Source organism: Eurosta solidaginis, chromosome 4 (assembly GCF_040869045.1).
Source record: "Eurosta solidaginis isolate ZX-2024a chromosome 4, ASM4086904v1, whole genome shotgun sequence".
Classification (NCBI taxonomy): Eukaryota; Metazoa; Arthropoda; class Insecta; order Diptera; family Tephritidae; genus Eurosta; species Eurosta solidaginis.
In genome coordinates, this window is record NC_090322.1 from 239,088,732 (window position 1) to 239,109,270 (window position 20,539).

The 20,539-nt window shown below is 34.0% G+C and overlaps 1 protein-coding gene across 1 annotated transcript in view; it reads left to right on the top strand.

The window, feature by feature from the left end:
* The first annotated feature begins 8,662 nt into the window (after window positions 1–8,662).
* peb (pebbled) overlaps window positions 8,663–20,539 on the top strand; it is a 35,037-nt gene continuing 23,160 nt past the window's right edge. Inside the window, exon 1 of the mRNA XM_067785183.1 lies at window positions 8,663–9,898. The gene's annotated coding sequence lies outside the window, so the exon portion shown is untranslated. The remainder of the gene's footprint in view (window positions 9,899–20,539) is intronic.

A 20,539-nucleotide genomic window follows, 5' to 3' on the forward strand; every position in this document is an offset into this window, starting at 1 on the left:
AAAGAAATTAACGGGTTCGTAAAAATAAACAGTTAAATAAAAGGAGCCGGTTTCAAAAAACTACATGGTTTAATGAAGGGAACCGCTTCAAAAAACTAAGCTGTTTAGTTTTTGTTCGTGAGGAAAAAAATACAAAACTTGGACTTTTTCAAAGTATATATGGGGTATTCCATCCCATTTCGACCAATTTTGAACCCGACCCCTTTAAAATTGGCTGAAAGTTTTTCTTCTTTTTCTAGCTTACGAAAGACGTTTTTCAGAAGTTTTTCAAATTTTTTCATCCAACTCAAAAAAGTTATGAATTTGAAAAAAACACAGTTTTTGTTTTCAAAATGCTATACATTTTTCAAAAATTGACCGTTTGGGATCTTTTTTTTTTTTTAATTTGTTTTTAAATGTACTTTTCGGAAAAAATTCAAAAAAATATTTAAAGTCTTTTTTTTTGTAATTTTTCAGTTTTTCGAGAGTTTTCGAATTTCGCCCTTTTTTCTCATAAAAAACTTCAAGCAATTCTGCAATCATCTCCACTAATCCCGGAGTGGACCGAGAATTTTTTTTATTTAATTGAAAAAAAAAACTTAAAATTTTTTTTTATATTTTTTCCGAAAAGTACATTTAAAAGAATAATTTAAAAAAAAAATGATCCGAAACGGTAAATTTTTGAAAAAGTTATAGCATTCTGAAAAAAACACCGTTTTCCAACTCAAAATAGGTTTTAAATATTTTGAAAAAAACGTTGTTTTTTCAAAAATGCTATAACTTTTTCAAAAATTGACCGTTTGGGATCATTTTTTTTAAATATGTTTTTAAATGTACTTTTCGGAAAAAATACAAAAAAAAATGTTTAAGTTTTTTTTTTCAATTAAATAAAAAAAAAATTCTCGGCCCACTCCGGGATTAGTGGGGATGATTGCAGAATTGATTGAGGTTTTTTATAAGAAAAAAAGGCGAAATTCGAAGAATCTCGAAAAACTGAAAAATTACAAAAAAAAAAAAAAAAACTTTAAAAATTTTTTTGAATTTTTTTCGAAAAGTACATTTAAAAACAAATTAAAAAAAAAAAACTGATCCCAACGGTCAATTTTTGAAAAAGTTATAGCATTTTGAAAACAAAAACGGTGTTTTTTTTTAATTCATAACTTTTTTTGAGTTGGATGAAAAAATTTGAAAAACTTCTGAAAAACGTCTTTCGTAATCTAGAAAAAGAAGAAAAACTTTCAGCCAATTCTAAAGGGGTCGGGTTCAAAATTGGCCGAAATGGCATGGAATACCCCATATATATCTTTTATTTATGATAAAAAAATTTTTATCTTTTGTTATTTTTCATACCTGGCGAAAAAAAACTATTTTTAAAAAGATACCCAACGAACTTTTTCAAATTTTAACAAAAAAAAAATTATTAATTTTTTTTTTTTTTTGTGCAAAGTTTTCTTTGATGTTTTTCGTACATTTTTTTCATATCACACGTTGCATTTAATATTTCTGAAAAAAAAACAAAAACATTTTCAAAATATTCTTCGTAATTATTTATTATTGATGACAACAATTGTTTTCAAACTATTCTTAAATGGTTTTCATTCCTGATAAAAAAAAAACTTTTTTTTTTAATATGCTTCATTACTATTCATTCCAGACTAAACAAATTTCGTTTTAATATTTTTAATTTTTTACGAATAAAATTTTGTTTCAAAGTTTTCTTTATCATTTTTATTTTAATTTTTTTAGTTGTGATGCCAACAAAACAAGTTTCCAAAATACTTTTCGTTTTTAATTTCTGATTAAAAAATTGCTTTCAAAATATTCTTAATTTTCATTTCAGACAAAAAGAATGTTAAAATGTAAAATGAAAAATGTGTTTTTTTTTATATATTTTACTGTTAATTGTTTAAAAGTTTTCTTGGTATTTATATTTTATTTCTTGTTTTAAACAGCATTCATCAAAACTTTTGTTTTTTCAATTTGAAAAAAGTTTTTCTAGACGGGGTCTTCCCGGGTTTTAGCAACGAACAGCTTTTCAATGAAAACTCATCTGCCGTTCGGAGTCGGCGTAAAACAAGTAGGTTTCGTCCCGCCAATTTGTAGGAAAATTTTTAAGGAGTACGACGCAAATTGGAAGAGAACATCGGCCTCAAATCACTTCGGAGTTTATCGCGCCTTACATTTAATTTTTTTTTTTTTAATTTCTGATGAAACAATTTTTAAATATTATTTTTTTTAATTATTGACAAAAAAATGCTGTCAATATATTTTTGATTGCTTCATTCCTGATAAAAAAAATGTTTTCAAAATAATCTTCGGTATTTTTTATTTCGAGAGCAAACTTTTTTTTCACGGAACTTCGTTGTGTTTCAGTGCAGACATAAAAAAAAAACATTTTTCAAAAAATAATTCGTTATTTTTCATTTCTGATTAAAAAAAAAATTTTAACAAACATTCTACACATTTTTCGAAATTTATTAAAATACTCTTAGTTTACTTTTTAAAAATAATGAAACCAAAATTTTTCAAATATTTTTTTATTTTTGATGAAAAAAATCGTTTTAATTATTCTCCGTTCGAAAAAAAAATAGAAATGTGGAATCGCTAACAGAGGAAAACATTTCACTGTGCAACTCCCGTTAACTCGGGAGCAGCTTTGGAAGCGCTGCAATGTATAAAGAAAAAAGTCAAAGAAAGCAAAGAAAGGGCAATGCGATGAAAATGTTTAGATGAATATACGTTTGAATGTATGAATGAATGAAAGTGAATTTCTTCACACGAAAATCATAATTACAAGCTTTGAAGTGACTATTATATTAAATGTTGTTAAACGAGTTGTAATTAGCGACGGAATCTTGGAATAGCGTGGAATTTGCGTATCAAAAGTTTATGAGCGCAAAAACTAAAAGATAAATAACCACAAAAAAAGTAAAAAAAAAAAAAAAAACAAATTATAAAAAAATAAACACTTGAAAAGCGTTGTTTTAGCGAGCACTTGAACTTTGTTATTAAGTAGCGAAAACAAAAACAACAACAACAAATTCAATAAATAACAGTGAAAACAATGACGCCGTCAATGACCACAATTAAATATTTCATATTTAAATAGGCAAAAATTAACACTCACACACATACACAAGCTTACATAAACAAAACACTAACAGCACACTAAAACACTTAGCCACACTTCCGCTGTCGCTACCAAACGCTCCAAAACCGCCGCCTATCTGGCCACCTGCCCTCCTTCTCACCTGCTCACTCGGTGTAAATGCAAAGCGCATCGCTGCGTTGCAAATGAAATCGAAAGCATTTATGTTTTTTTGTTTTTGTTATTGTCGTAAAATTGTGCTATAATTGCAATTTTTTTTAATGGGAAATGAACACGCATATAAGTTTTGCTTTCATACTTCCTCCTCTTCCTCGGTATTTGCTTATATTATTGCCTTCACTTGGGCCTGAACATGTTTTTGGTTGGTGTCATATGTATGATAAGTTGTATGTGTGTGTGTGTGTGTCTTTGTTTATAAGGCACCTTCATTGCAACTACCCATGAGTGTATTGAACCCTTCCCTTATTCTTCTTCTTCTCCTTTTCCACTTCTGTATTCTTTTTGGCCTTTTTGTTTTCTCGTCTTGTAATTTGTTACAACTTATAATTTGATCGTATGGAATTTATTTATTTAAAATGCACAGACAAAACAAGTAAGGAAGGCTAAGCTCGGGTGTAACTGAACATCACATACTCAGCTGAGAGCTTTGGAAACAAAATAAGGGAAAATCACCATATAGGAAAATGAACCTAGAGTAACCCTGGAATGTGTTTGTATGATATGGGTATCAAATGAAAGGTGTTAATGAGGATTTAAAAATGGAGTGGCCCTTAGTTGTATATGTGTAGCCGTTTTCGAGATATCGACCAAAATGTGGACCAGGGTGACCAAGAACATCATCTGTGGGGTATCGCGATTTTGCGTCAAAAAACCAATCTAATCACAATGTTTCATCCCTTTTTTCGTATTTGGTATAGAATTATGGCATTTTTTTCATTTTTCGAAATTTTCGATATCGAAAAAGTGGGCGTGGTCATAGTCGGATTTCGCGCATTTTTAATACCAAGATAAAGTGAGTTCAGGTAAGTACGTGAACTAAGTTTAGTAAAGATATATCGATTTTTGCTCAAGTTATCGTGTTATCAAGTTAGGTGTATCGACGGTTGACTCTGTATAAAAACTGGGCGTGGCGATTTTCACAGAAAGTAGTTATCGTCATAGAATGTATGCCCCTACCAAATTTCACAAGAATTGATAAATGTTTGTTCTTATGGCATTAAAAGTATTCTAGACAAATTAAATGAAAAAGGGCGAAGCCACGCCCATTTTGAAAATTGTATTTGTATTTTGTTGCAACATATCATTACTGGAGTTTAATCTTGACATAATTTACTTATATACTGTAAAGATAATGAATTTTTTGTTAAAATTTGACTTTTATTTTTTTTTTAAGTGGGCGTGTTCGTCATCCGATTTTTTTATTTGCACACATACGGTAATACGAGTAACGTTCCTGCCAAATTTCATCATGATATCTTCAACAACTACCAAATTACCGCTTGCAAAACTTTTAAATTACCTTCTGTTAAAAGTGGGCGGTGCCACGCCCGTTGCCCAAAATTTTACTAATTTTCTATTTTTTGTCGTGAGGAGAACCCACCTACCAAGTTTCATCGCTTTATCCGTCTTTGGTAATGAATTATCGCATTTTTTCCGTTTTTCCAAATTTTCGATGTCGAAAAAGTGGGCGTGATTATAGTCCGATATCATTCATTTTAAATAGCGATCTGAGATGAGTGCCCAGAAACCTGCACACCAAATTTCATCAAGATACCCCAAAATTTACTCAAGTAATCGTGTTTACGGACGGACGGACGGACGGACGGACGGACGGACATGGCTAAATGTATTTCTTTTTTCACCCAGATCATTTTGATATATAGAAGTCTATATCTATCTCTATTAGTTTATGCCGTTACGGATTACCGTTATGCGAACAAAGTTAATATACTCTCTGAGATCTGCTCAGCTGAGTATAAAAATGGGAATGGTTTTTCGATGTAGGAATTTCTTCCTCAAAACAATAAAATTTTCGCAAAAACGAAGAAAAATTTTCCATGGCGAAAAATCATTCCAATTTTCAAGAGATTTTTTGTTTTGTTTTTTTTTTTTTGTGGCCTTTTATACATAAAGCAGCGATCATAAACATGGCAGCAGCAATTTTTATCACATTTCATCAATTTAATTCCTCATTTCTTGTTTTCGATATTTTAAGAAATCAGTTTCTGTGAATGTTATAACAGAAAGTATGCATACCAAATTCAAAAACGTTTTTAATTTGACGTTTAAATATTTGAGAAAAATTTCGTTCGACAATTTCGAACTTTTTTTAGAATTCTCTGAATTTTATCAATATGCAGTTTTTGTAGCCCTAAAAATTTTACTGTAACACTGATCTCGATAACCATTCCCAAATATTGCCGAAGTTGACTTAAAAATGGTCTCAAAATGATCCGAATACAATATAATAATTTTATTCCGAATTAAATGCAAAATGATTCTTAAACAATCCCGAAATAGTGCCTTGTTGTTTTTTCTTTCCTTTTTTTTTTTTGTGTGGATCTTATTCTTCATTCCGGACGAAAAAAAATTCCAGACGAATAGCCATTTTCAAAATATGTAAGTATTAGGGTGTCCACACAGTCATGTCTATTGCCATTCTATAAACTTTCATCAGAGGGGCCAAGAATTTCGATTTAGTCACTACTATTTCATATCTTTAATACGTATACATAGTATATACATCCTTGTATCCATTTGTACATGTGTATGCATGTATGTAGATTAATATATTTACAGACGACTACTAACTACCGATAATCCGCTATTGCATATGGCATTTCCATCCTCCATTTCCCGCTGCCACATCATCGTCAATGCTGCTATCTCTTTTCGCCTCATTGAGCGCCCACGGCAAACGACCACAGTATTCTAACAACTCTGCAATGCGTCCATACACACATTCGTACATTCAGCACACAACCGTTCAATTTCCATCTTCCACCATCTCTTCAAAAGCAAATACAAAAATAACAAATATAAATCCACGACCAAACACACACTCGCAAACAAATCACATCCAGCATGTGAGTTATATATGTATCTACAAACATCCATGCATATGCACACATATCTATATAAAGCCCATACACAGTGTATTTGTAGAAAAAGTAATCTGCAATAACGAATTGTGTACTTGCACACATCAAATAGGCTTTCTTGCTTGCTCTGCTGCATCTGCTGCTCCTCACTAGGTGCTCATTAAATACTACGTGATTGCTCTTCACTTCTACCCAAACCTCAAGAACCAATACTGCACCAAATGATATGGCACAAAATTTCCTATCCTGCCCTGTGTTCTTTCACCTTGATTTGTAGCTCAGCATTACTGTGCTCTCATTAGATATATCCAAGAGCTGCAATTATGGCTGCTTTTCGGTAAAAATCGCTCTAGCTAAATACACAGACACTTGCCGTATCAAAATCCATTACTTGTATCTCTTGATGTTTGGCTTTCCCCTTCTGTGCTATATTTTACATTTACATTGTAACAACGTCGACGCAGATGTCGCAGTAGCCGAAGCGATTGGAATGCGAGCGTAGCTTTCAGTTTCTTCCGGTCGCAGAGAGACGTTTATCCTCTGTCTACAGATTTGCGCTTGTGTGTGTGTGCTTATGGGACTGTGGGCTTTGTTTTTTGTTTTTCTTTTTTAGTTGCCTCGTTAAAGGCGCTCGCGGTCGGCTGATAAGTGGCGTTCTCTCAACTACGACTGCATGTTTCACAGTATAACCTACACATATAAATTGTTGACAAAAAAGTCGTAACCAAATTTCAAATTGTGCGAGAGGGTTGCTCGGAAACCCGGGTATCGAGCAAGTCGAGTATCACTATACTCGTTCAAATCTTGCTCGTTGATCAAATTTTTGCTCAAAGTTTTAAATTTTTTCAGCAATTCGAGCTGCAAAAGAAAACAATTTTAATTTGTCAGCACATATTTTCCAGAAATAGTAAATATTTATGTATTTATACCAAAAGGTTATTTAAAATACTAGTCCCCACCGGGTTAGGGGGCTTAAAATATGCCCGCGACCCTGTCGTAAGAGGCGACTAAAATACCAAATTGATGTAAGGGGTATCGTGTATCGTGACACTTTCAAGCCAGCACAATATATAGCTTCTCCAACCCTATTGTCAACCTCACCTACCCGTGGCGAATCCTGTTTCTTTAACAGCCGAGGCTCTAGTCCCGTCAATCTGGACATTCGATTATACGGAAAGTTGCAACAAGTTGAAAATCAGTAAAATTGTTTAAAATATTTTAACATATACATACATATCTATTAATTTTAATATATGTATGTGACCCGGCCTATTAAAAGGTGGCTTATGACTCAAAAAAGAAATTGCGCGAGAAACAGCTGTTAACAGTTGTTATTTTTTTTTTTAGTCATAAGCCACCTTTTCATAGGCCAGGTCAATTATTTTTAGTGAAAACATCAATGCCCAGCTGTGTTTATTTTAAGAAGCACTCCATTTAATAGGCCAGTGAAAACTTTTATTAAATCGTACCTACCTTCGTTTGAAATTTGCTATCCCAACAATCGATTCTTACTAGTGGTCAAAATTTGTTTACATCTTGCCATTGACAGTCACACCTGCAGCACTCCTTAAATTACTCGGGAAATGAGCTATTTGAGTTCTACTCTAGTATGAGCCTAGTAAAACGGATAAAATTCCAAAGGCCACGCTGACTAGATCATGAAACCGCTCCCGCTCAGAAAGAGGGAGACCTCAACTGATATGCCTCAGCGGCGTAAAAACTTAACTTTAATGTGTACGGGACCGATTAACCTGAAGATAACGGCTTCTATCAAATATAAACCGAAATATGTTTCCTTTTTTATTTTAAAGCCCTAGATGTAACCGGCTTCAGATCAACTCCAATTTGTGATAGCTTTGAAACTCAAATTTCAGATGTATTTACAAGGATTGCACCGAAACCCATTGCGTATAAGCTTCACAAGAGCGGGCACTTACAACTTGCTTTGTTTCGTATGGAAACCAACACAGTCTAATGGTACGCGTCCTTGCCTTCCATATCGAAAGTGAAATATTCAAAGCATGATTAATGTTATTAACCTTTCTGAAATTTCATTACAAAAAAATTGGTATCAAATCTTTTTGCTACTATTTTAGCAGTAATTGCGACACTGTGCAACCGCACATCACCTAGAGTTGCCCTGTTGGTCGCTTTGCTCCATTCGTAGTTGATGTTGCTGCTCTCAATTATAACTATGTATGTATATGGATTTGTTTGTGTGCTGCTGCTAAAAGAGTTGCTTCTTGCAAGCTTCTTCATTAATTGCTAGAAGTTGTGCTGCTGCTGCTCTTACCCACCGCCGACTAGGTACCTAAACCGCTGCTTTTTTATAAGCATGTATGAATGTAGAATGTATACGCTCTCTGTAACATACTGTGACTTTCTGACTCTTTTATTTCAAACAATTTTCTTTAAATACTACCAAACGAATGAGCTCTCGCAACAGTCGGCTTTCATCTGGCAAACGGGAAAGAATAGTTGTTTGAGTGCGAATTGTCGGATACAAAGTCAGATGTATTGACACATTTACAAACAAACATATATAGAACATCCCCCAAAGAAATGAAGAAATATTAAAAAAACAACAAAAGCAAGTGCAACAAATTTATAGTGAAATATATACATACAAACATAAGGAAATACATACCTATCTACATACCAACTTGTGAATAAGGGGAAAGATAAGAAGACCCTCTTCAAGATTCTGGCCTTTACTTTGCACGCGCGTGCCCATCTCTTGTCGTTCGTGAATACATAACCTTTTTTTATTGAATTTTTTTTATTATTGTTGTTGGTGCGCTTTTATCGTCTTGCAGCCGTAATTGCGTACGACGCATCACACTGTGTGCTGCTGCTCTGGCACCGCTGTGCTCTGCTTTTGGACTCCGCTTGCTGCTTAGCTGAGTTGAGACTGCGTCACTTCAATCAAATTCATCGTAACGCGAATTTATCATTCCGTGTGAACCCGTGAATGTGGTAACATCTACCACTTAATATATCGCATCGGGTTTTGCTCAGCAATCGATTTTTTGTGCTTTGAAACAGAAAATAAACATTCAAGTAGAAAAACTAAGTGATTGTTTAATTGGAGTGCTGTGGATAATTACAACAACGATAGCAGCGAAGAAAATCAACTTTTTTGAGCAAACAAAACTAGTGATTATTTTATAAATAATAGGAAGTTTTTTACAACGAAGTGTTCTGTTCCTCTTTCAAATGTGCAACGATTCTACAAAACAAAAAAAAAAATTATAAATATTTTATCAATTTCAAACAGTGCTCATCAGTTACTACATACATACAATAAAAGCAAATAAAATTTTAGGCTTAAATATAATTTAACAGCCATCTTAAGTGAAGTGAAAATTATAAAAACGAATCAAAGCATAGAAACCAAAAATTGTTTTACTAATAAAAGCCACAGAAACAAAGAAAAAAAATTCTTTTTGGAACAATTTTGTATCAAAACAAAATTGAAAAAATTTAAGACCACTATTAAAAATATATATAAAATAAAAATAAAGCAAATACAGAACAAATTAAAAAATTTAATAAAATAAAATGTAGTAAATACAAATAATTACTGTGATCTAAAAATTATAAAATATATGAAAAGTCGTTTGACTTCTGGCGTGCTCCTGCTTAAGTAAAATTTTTGTTGAGATCAAATTACTAACGATACAGCTGTACAAACAATAGCAAAAAAGAGGTAAGTCAGTAGATATTTACTAAAGAAACAATTTTAAGAAAAAAAAAAAATAAAATGAAAAGAGCACGACTGTGAACGCAAATTATGAGTCCAAAATTCGTTACAAAAATATATCAAAAACGCCAAAAACATTTAAATGCAACTAAAACCAGTAAGGACGGCTAAGTTCGGGTGTAACCGAACATTACATACTCAGCTGAGAGCTTTGGAGACAAAATAAGGGAAAATGAACCTAGGGTAACCGTGGAATGTGTTTGTATGACATGGGTATCAAATGGAAGGTATTAAAGAGTAGTTTAAAAGAGAGTGGACCATAGTTCTATAGGTGGACGCCTTTTCGAGATATCGCCATAAAGGTGGACCAGGGGTGACTCTAGAATATGTTTCAACGATATGGGTATCAAATTAAAGGTATTAATGAGGGTTTTAAAGGGTTTTAGTTGTATATGTGAAGGCGTTTTCGAGATGACGACCAAAATGTGGACCAGGGTGACCCAGAACATCATCTGTCGGGTACCGCTAATTTATTTATATATGTAGTAGGTACTACGAACAGTATTCCTGCCATAATTCCAAGGGCTTTTGATTTCGCCCTGCAGAACTTTTTCATTCTCTTCTACTTAATAAGGTAAGGTGTCACACCCATTTTACAAAGTTTTTTCTAAAGTTACATTTTGCGTCAAAAAACCAATCCAATTACCATGTTTCATCCCTTGTTTTATATTTGGTACAGAATTATGGCATTTTTTTCATTTTTCGTAATTTTCGATATCGCAAAAGTGGGCGTGGTCATAGTCGGATTTCAGCCATATTTTTTACCAAGATAAAGTGAGTTCAGATAAGTACGTGAACTGAGTTTAGTTAAGATATATCGATTTTTGCTTCAGTTATCGTGTTAACGGCCGAGCGGAAGGACAGACGGTCGACTGTGTATAAAAACTGGGCGTGGCTTCAACCGATTTCGCCCATTTTCACAGAAAACAGTTATCGTCATAGAATCTATGCACACACCAAATTTCACAAGGATTGGTAAATTTTAGTTCGACTTATGGCCTTAAAAGTATTCTAGAAGAATTAAATGAAAAAGGGCAGAGCCACGCCCATTTTGTAATTTTGTTTTATTTTTTTATTTGGTTGCACCATATCATTACTGGAATTGAATGTTGGCATAATTTACTTATATACTGTAAAGATTTTAAATTTTTTTTTTAAATTTGACTTAAAAATTTTTTTTTTTTTAAGTGGGCGTGTTCGTCATCCGATTTTGCTAATTTTTATCTAGCGCACATATAGTAATAGGAGCAACGTGCGTGTCAATCATGATATCTTCAACGACTGCGAAATTACAGCTTGCAAAACTTTTAAATTACCTTCTTTTAAAAGTGGGCGGTGCCACGCCCATTCTCCAAAAATTTACTAATTTTCTATTTTGCGTCATAAGATCAACGCACCTACCAAGTTTCATCGCTTTACCCGTCTTTGGTAATGAGTTATTGCACTTTTTCGAAATTTTCGATATCGAAAAAGTGGCCGTGGTTGTAGTCCGATTTCGTTCATTTTAAATAGCGATCTGAGATGAGCGCCCAGGAACCTGCAGACCAAATTTCATCAAGATACCTCAAAATTTACTCAAGTTATCGTGTTTACAGACGGACGGACAGACGGACGGACATGGCTAAATGAATTTCTTTTTTCACCCAGATCATTAGGATATATAGAAGTCTATATCTATCTCTATTAGTTTATGCCGTTACGCATTACCGTTATGCGAACAAAGTTAATATACTCTGTGAGCTCTGCTCAGCTGAGTATAAAAATATGAAAAGAGCACGACTGTGAACGCAAGTTATGAGTCCAAAATTCGTTACAAAAATATATCAAAACTCAGAAACACCAACAAAATTTAAATGCAACTAAAACAAGTAAGGAGGTCTAAGTTCGGATGTAACCGAACATTACATACTCAGCTGAGAGCTTTGGAGACAAAATAACGGAAAATCACCATATAGGAAAATGAACCTAGGGTAACCCTGGAATGTGTTTGTATGACATGGGTATCAAATGGAAGGTATTAAAGAGTATTTTAGAAGGGAATGGGCCATAGTTCTATATGTGGACGCCTTTCGAGATATCGCCATAAAGGTGGACCAGGGGTGACTCAAGAATTTGTTTGTACGATATGGGTATCAAATTAAAGGTATTAATGAGGGTTTTGAAAGGGAGTGACCCTTAGTTGTATATGTGAATGCGTTTTCGAGATATCGACCAAAATGTGGACCAGGGTGACCCAGAACATCATCTGTCGGGTACCGCTAATTTATTTATATATGTAGTAGGTACTACGAACAGTATTCCTGCCATAATTCCAAGGGCTTTTGATTTCGCCCTGCAGAACTTTTTCATTCTCTTCTACTTAATAAGGTAAGGTGTCACACCCATTTTACAAAGTTTTTTCTAAAGTTACATTTTGCGTCAATAAACCAATCCAATTACCATGTTTCATCCCTTGTTTTATATTTGGTACAGAATTATGGCATTTTTTTCATTTTTCGTAATTTTCGATATCACAAAAGTGGGCGTGGTCATAGTCGGATTTCAGCCATATTTTATGCCAAGATAAAGTGAGTTCAGATAAGTACGTGAACTGAGTTTAGTTAAGATATATCGATTTTTGTTCAAGTTATCGTGTTAACGGCCGAGCGGAAGGACAGACGGTCGACTGTGTATAAAAACTGGGCGTGGCTTCAACCGATTTCGCGCATTTTCACAGAAAACAATTATTGTCATAGAATCTATGCACACACCAAATTTCACAAGGATTGGTAAATTTTAGTTCGACTTATGGCCTTAAAAGTATTCTAGAAGAATTAAATGAAAAAGGGCAGAGCCACGCCCATTTTGTAATTTTGTTTTATTTTTTTATTTGGTTGCACCATATCATTACTGGAATTGAATGTTGGCATAATTTACTTATATACTGTAAAGATTTAAAATTTTTTTTTTTAAATTTGACTTAAAAAAATTTTTTTTTAAAGTGGGCGTGTTCGTCATCCGATTTTGCTAATTTTTATCTAGCGCACATATAGTAATAGGAGCAACGTGCCTGTCAATCATGATATCTTCAACGACTGCGAAATTACAGCTTGCAAAACTTTTAAATTACCTTCTTTTAAAAGTGGGCGGTGCCACGCCCATTCTCCAAAAATTTAATAATTTTCTATTTTGCGTCATAAGGTCAACGCACCTACCAAGTTTCATCGCTTTACCCGTCTTTGGTAATGAATTATCGCACTTTTTCGGTTTTTCGAAATTTTCGATATAAAAAAAGTGGCCGTGGTTGTAGTCCGATTTCGTCCATTTTAAATAGCGATCTGAGATGAGCGCCCAGGAACCTGCAGACCAAATTTCATCAAGATACCTCAAAATTTACTCAAGTTATCGTGTTTACAGACGGACGGACAGACGGACGGACATGGCTAAATGAATTTCTTTTTTCACCCAGATCATTAGGATATATAGAAGTCTATATCTATCTCTATTAGTTTATGCCGTTACGCATTACCGTTATGCGAACAAAGTTAATATACTCTGTGAGCTCTGCTCAGCTGAGTATAAAAATATGAAAAGAGCACGACTGTGAACGCAAGTTATGAGTCCAAAATTCGTTACAAAAATATATCAAAACTCAGAAACACCAACAAAATTTAAATGCAACTAAAACAAGTAAGGAGGTCTAAGTTCGGATGTAACCGAACATTACATACTCAGCTGAGAGCTTTGGAGACAAAATAACGGAAAATCACCATATAGGAAAATGAACCTGGGGTAACCCTGGAATGTGTTTGTATGACATGGGTATCAAATGGAAGGTATTAAAGAGTATTTTAGAAGGGAATGGGCCATAGTTCTATATGTGGACGCCTTTCGAGATATCGCCATAAAGGTGGACCAGGGGTGACTCTAGACTTTGTTTGTACGATATGGGTATCAAATTAAAGGTATTAATGAGGGTTTTGAAAGGGAGTGGCCCTTCAGTTGTATATGTGAATCCGTTTTCGAGATATCGACCAAAATGTGGACCAGGGTGACCCAGAACATCATCTGTCGGGTACCGCTAATTTATTTATATATGTAGTAGGTACTACGAACAGTATTCCTGCCATAATTCCAAGGGCTTTTGATTTCGCCCTGCAGAACTTTTTCATTTTCTTTTTCTTAATATGGTAGGTGTCACACCCATTTTACAAAGTTTTTTCCAAAGTTATAGTTTGCGTGAAAAACCAATTCAATCACCATGTTTCATCCCTTTTTTCGTATTTGGTATAGAATTATGGGATTTTTTTCATTTTTCGAAATTTTCGATATCGAAAAATTGGCGTGGTCATAGACGGATTTCGGCCATTTTTTATACCAAGATAAAGTGGGTTCAGGTAAATACGTGAACTAAGTTTAGTAAAGATATATCGATTTTTGCTCAAGTAATCGTGTTAACGGCCGAGCGGAAGGACAGACGGTCGACTGTATATAAAAACTGGGCGTGGCTTCAACCGATTTCGCCCATTTTCACAGAAAACAGTTATCGTCATAGAATCTATTCCCCTACCAAATTTCAACAGGATTGATAAATTTTTGTTCGACTCATGGCATTAAAAGTATTCTAGACAAATTAAATGAAAAAGGGCGGAGCCACGCCCATTTTGAAATTTTCTTTTATTTTTGTATTTTGTTGGACCATATCATTACTGGAGTTGAATGTTGACATAATTTACTTATATCCTGTAAAGATATACAATTTTTTGTTAAAATTTTACCTTATAAAATTTTTTTTAATGAATTATGGCATTTTTTCGGTTTTTCGAAATTTTCGATATCGAAAAAGTGTGCCTGGTTATAGTCCGATTTCGTTCATTTTAAATAGCGATCTGAGATGAGTGCCCAGGAACGTACATACCAAATTTCATTAAGATACCTGAAAATTTTTTTAAGTTATCGTGTTCACGGACGGACGGACGGACATGGCTAAATAAATTTCTTTTTTTTTTTTGCCCAGATCATTTTGATCTCGATTAGTTTATGCCGTTACGGTGTACCGTTATGCGAACAAAATTAATATAAGAGCTCTGCAGTTTTTTCTATTCTAATACGCGTTTCGATGTTTTTGCACGTCTTCATGAGGGAGTGTGATTTATTTAAATCATTAAAAATTATACCCTGGCCCTAAAAAATCAACAGTAAAAATAATAAAAAGTTTCGCTTAAATAAAAATACTTTCTGTTGATGAAAAATTTGATTGCTGAATTTCCAAAATGAAAATTAGTACCATTTGAGCTTAGTTTTAAAACTGGTACTAATGTCTATAAGAAAGTTGAGTCCGATATAATTCTACCATCTAAAACTCCTTTTCGTTAGAATTGCTCTTGGAGAGTATTGAATATAAGAAGCTGACGATTTGCAAAAGGTATAGCTGATATCCCCATGTTAAAAAAAAAGTTAGACGAACTCAAAACATACCGTACGTTACGGCATGGGATGCAATTTTGGGAAAAATGCGAACTATCTTTTATTTGCATCGAAAAAGTTGTGAAAATCAACTCCAACTATGTATTATTTGGAAAATATTTTACTCAACAATTTGTCCATTTAGTAGTTTAGCCATGAATAATACGCCTACTTGTACTTTGTTTTTGTAAATTCGATGAACTAATGTCAAAATCGTACTGCGCCGGAAGTTGATGTATCAAATCAAATAAAAAAAGTATCCAATCAGCTGTCCCGTGCTGCCACCTTGTATAGTCCCGCCATGGTTCTATCGTACGGGTGTGAAATTGGATGCAATATTTAATCCTTATTGAAGCTTTCTGATAAAATCAGCTTGGGATTTCTAGTTCTAAAAGATAGGTTGAGACACTTAACATTCATTCAATACTGGTATGTAAAAAACACACCCAATAAGATAAAGACGCTAGCCGGGTGAAACGTGTTCGAATTAAACGCTTTTAATAAACTTGTTAATAGTAAATAAAGTATTCCAAAAGGTTAAAAATATGGTTCACGTCATCGAATCAGCTCATGGGCTAAATAATCGAGTTACGGAAAATTCTAAGCATGTTTACTGTCTAAGGCTTTCATTTCAAAAAAGTCGTATATTGATTAAAATTTCTACTGGACCTAATTATTTGATATCTCTATGCGCGTTATAAGGCATTTTAGCAATGCCTACTTATTTCTAACAGTTTCTGCGTACTTGTCACGGGTACGACCTACTTCATTGTTGAATAATTCCTAACAACTTCATGGAAGTTAAACCCGAATTGCTGGATATATTTAAAACATGTTTCTAACATTGTGTAACAAATATCAAACAAAGGAATTACTTGGAAAATTTACAATAATACTTTCGAACAGAGACCCAAACTGTTATTCCTTTTATTATAAAAGTCCTCCAGAAAAACTTATTTTCGGACTTTGAATTTTTTAGTCCGACACGAGTTATTAAATTCTTACTTCTATTTTAAAAGTCCGAAAATAAAAGTTAAATCTGAACATGACCATAAAGGTTTCAAATCTAGACATTTGGAATAATCTGTTAGTAAAAAATACATTTAATTTAGTTAAGTCGTTCCATAGTTATAGGGCCGGAACTTTATTTGTACTTAAAAAAAAAAGTGCGGAATTTACTTTTATTTTCGGACTTATAAAATAAAAGTCAGGATTTTATCCTTATTTCTAGATTTTTTTTTAAAAGGATCCGAAAAATAAAAAGAATGGGTATCCGGGATCCCATAAACGTTCACCTGGACAATTCTTTGACCCGGAACTTTTTCGAATTAAAAAAGAAAATAACAATTAAAATGAGCCTCTGCTATCGATATATCTACTAACAAGAATATAAGGTTTTTGTAATTTTGCATTTAAACCAGATTCATCAAATAAAGATGAGCTACGGTGTTGTTGTTGTTGTTGTTGTTGTAACGATAAGGTTATTCCCCGAAGGCTTTGGGGAGTGTTATCGATGTGATGGTCCTTTGCCGGATACAGATCCGGTACGCTCCGATAACACGGCACCATTAAGGTGCTAGCCCGACCATCTCGGGAACGATTTATATGGTCACATTAAACCTTCAGGCCATCCCTCCCTCCCCACCCCCAAGTTCCATGAGGAGCTTGGGGTCGCCAGAGCCTCGTCTGTTAGTGAAACAGGATTCCCCGCGGATAGGTGAGGTTGACAATTGGGTTTAGAGAAGCTATATATTGCGCAGGCAAACTGAAAGGGTTACGCTACACAGCCCCTTGAATCTGGTATATTAGTCGCCTATTACGACAGGCATACCTATCGCGGGTATATTCTGTCCCGCTGACGGAATGAGCTACGGTAGTTATTTATCTTATCAAATTATTTTCCAGCTTTTTCAAAACAAGCTATTTCAACATAATTGATATATGTAGTTAAATCAGTGCTTTACTTTAAGAAAAAATTTTTTTTTTAATTTTAAGAAAAAAAGGCATTGAAAATACACTTAAAGATTAAATTTAATATTTTTGGGTTGATTGAAGGTTTTTATGACATAAACCTTCCTTCTCTCAACGAAATTTCAGATTCGCGACCTAATGAGTTCTAAATTTTTTTCTCCCCGTTTTGGATTTTGAAAAGCAGTTGCATTATTTATGTCTTGAAATTTGTTTCTATGTTTGGATTGGATAGTCTGCCTGTACATATGTATGTCAAAGTGGGTGAATTTGTGACGTTTTTGAAGTTGTGGTAATTACAGTTTGGTGCTATCTAGAGTTACGCAAAGAAACGAGAGATGATACGACTTAGCAGACATAACAGAGATTTTTGCATTTTTTTGTTCATGTTAAGCTGGGTACGTGTCGTTATACGATCACGTATCGAAACCAATTTTACTCAAACTATAAAAATGAATCTGTCAAAGTAATCGTAAAAATTATAATAAATTATGTATATAGAGAGTACTCGTAGACACTACATATTTCAAATATTTCCTTAATCTGATTTACAGTTTCAGAGCTATTGCTATTTAAAAAATTGATTTCGATAACGTCTCGTATAACACGATGCAGATCCTAGCTTCTCGCGTCGGATAGTTTAATACTTTGTCCGGAAGAAAAAATTAAAAAAAATTGACTAATTCAAGAGTGCGCCCAATATTTTATTTGATTAAAGATGTCAGATATTGTTACGAACTGAAACCCAAAATATTTTGTGATAATATGGAAAGTATATTAGTGAAGTTTGCTCCAATTATCCGGCTTTAGTTTTCTTTATTGAATTGCGATTTTATTCTAGCTCTTGAAAGAAGCTATTCCGCCGGGAGCCGTTTAAAATAGACCCATGTATCGAACCAGTTCCAACTGTATTTTGTTTAATGAAACAAATTGACGAACATCCGTCAGCAGCCAAAACAAAAGTTTATACTTTTTACAAAACATCGTTAAAACGGATAACAGCCCTGCTGCACATTACCAAATATGTGGCAAAATTTTTTTTAGAAAGCCATATCATCTTATGCTGCAAACGCTGCAAAAGTAAATTTTTCCATTTTTGGCGTTTACGAAAATTATTGAAAATAATTTGTCTTGTTGTTGTTTTTGTTGTTGTAGCAGTACTTCGCCCCATGCAATATGTGCGCGATCACTCACAAATTTTCAACAATATCGGGGTCCGATGAAACCTGCTGTAATCCGACCACTTTTTGTGTTCCTTTTCTTCACACGGCCGACTTCTTGAGTGCGGGACTTCTTCATAGTGCTTACGGAGATTACTTCTTAAGCTCCTGGGAGGAGAGGCATTTTCGATCCGATGTGTTTTGGGAAACCTAGGTTTCTGGGTATTCAGTTTCAGTATTTCAGTTATTTTTTATACTCAGTTGAGCAGAGCTCACAGAGTATATTAAGTTTGATTGGATAACGGTTGGTTGTACAGGTATAAAGGAATCGAGATAGATATAGACTTCCATATATCAAAATCATCAGGATCGAAAAAAAATTGATTGAGCCATGTCCGTCCGTCCGTCCGTTAACACGATAACTTGAGTAAATTTTGAGGTATCTTGATGAATTTTGGTATGTAGGTTCCTGAGCACTCATCTCAGATCGCTATTTAAAATGAACGATATCGAACTATAACCACGCTCACTTTTTCGATATCGAAAATTTCGAAAAACCGAAAAAGTGCAATAATTCATTACGAAAGACAGATAAAGCGATGACACTTGGTAGGTGAGTTGAACTTATGACGCAGAATAGAAAATTAGTAAAATTTTGGACAATGGGCGTGGCACCGCCCACTTTTAAAAGAAGGTAATTTAAAATTTTGCAAGCTGTAATTTGGCAGTCGTTGAAGATATCATGATGAAATTTGGCAGGAACGTTACTCCTATTACTATATATATGCTTAATAAAAGTTAGCAAAATCGGAGAACGACCACGCCCACTTTAAAAAAAAATTGTTTTTTAAGTAAAATTTTAACAAAAAATTTAATATCTTTACAGTATATAAGTAAATTATGTCAACATTCAACTCCAGTAATGATATGATGCAACAAAATACAAAAATAAAAGAAAATTTCAAAATGGGCGTGGCTCCGCCCTTTTTCATTTAATTTGTCTAGGATACTTTTAATGCCATAAGTCGAACAAAAATTTACCAATCCTTTTGAAATTTGGTAGGGGCATAGATTATATGACGTTAACTGTTTTCTATGAAAATGGGCGAAATCGGTTGAAGCCACGCCCAGTTTTTATACACAGTCGACCGCCTGTCCTTCCGCATGGCCGTTAACACGATAACTTGAACAAAAATCGACATATCTTTACTGAACTTTGTTCACGTACTTATCTGAACTCACTTTATCTTGGTATAAAAAATGAACGAAATCTGACTATGACCACGCCCACTTTTTCGATATCGAAAATTACGAAAAATGAAAAAAAATGCCATGATTCTATACCAAATACGAAAAAAGGGATGAAACATGGTAATTGGATTGGTTTATTGACGCGAAATATAACTTTAGAAAAAACTTTGTTAAATGGTTGTGACACCTACCATATTAAGTATAAGAAAATGAAAAAGTTCTGTAGGGCGAAATAAAAAACCCTTGAAATCTAGGCAGGTATTACATATATAAATAAATTAGCGGTATCCAACAGATGATGTTCTGGGTCACCCTGGTCCAAATTTTGGTCGATATCTGGAAAACGCCTTTACATATAAAACTACCACCACTCCCTTTTAAAACTCTCATTAATACCTTTAATTTGATACCAATATCCTACAAACACATTCTAGAGTCACCCCTGGTCCACCTTTGTGGCGATATATCGAAAAGGCGTCCACCTATTGAACTAAGTCCCAGCCCCTTTTAAAATACTCATTAACACCTTTCATTTGATACCCATATCGTACAAACAAATTCTAGAGTCACCCCTGGTCCACCTTTATGACGATATCCCTAAATGGCGTCCACCTATATAACTATGGCCCACTCCCTCATAAAATACTCTTTAATGCCTTTCATTTGAAACACATGTCATACAAACACATTCCAGGGTTTCCCTCGGTTCATTTTCCTACATGGTTATTTTCCCTTATGTTGTCACCATAGCTCTCAACTGAGT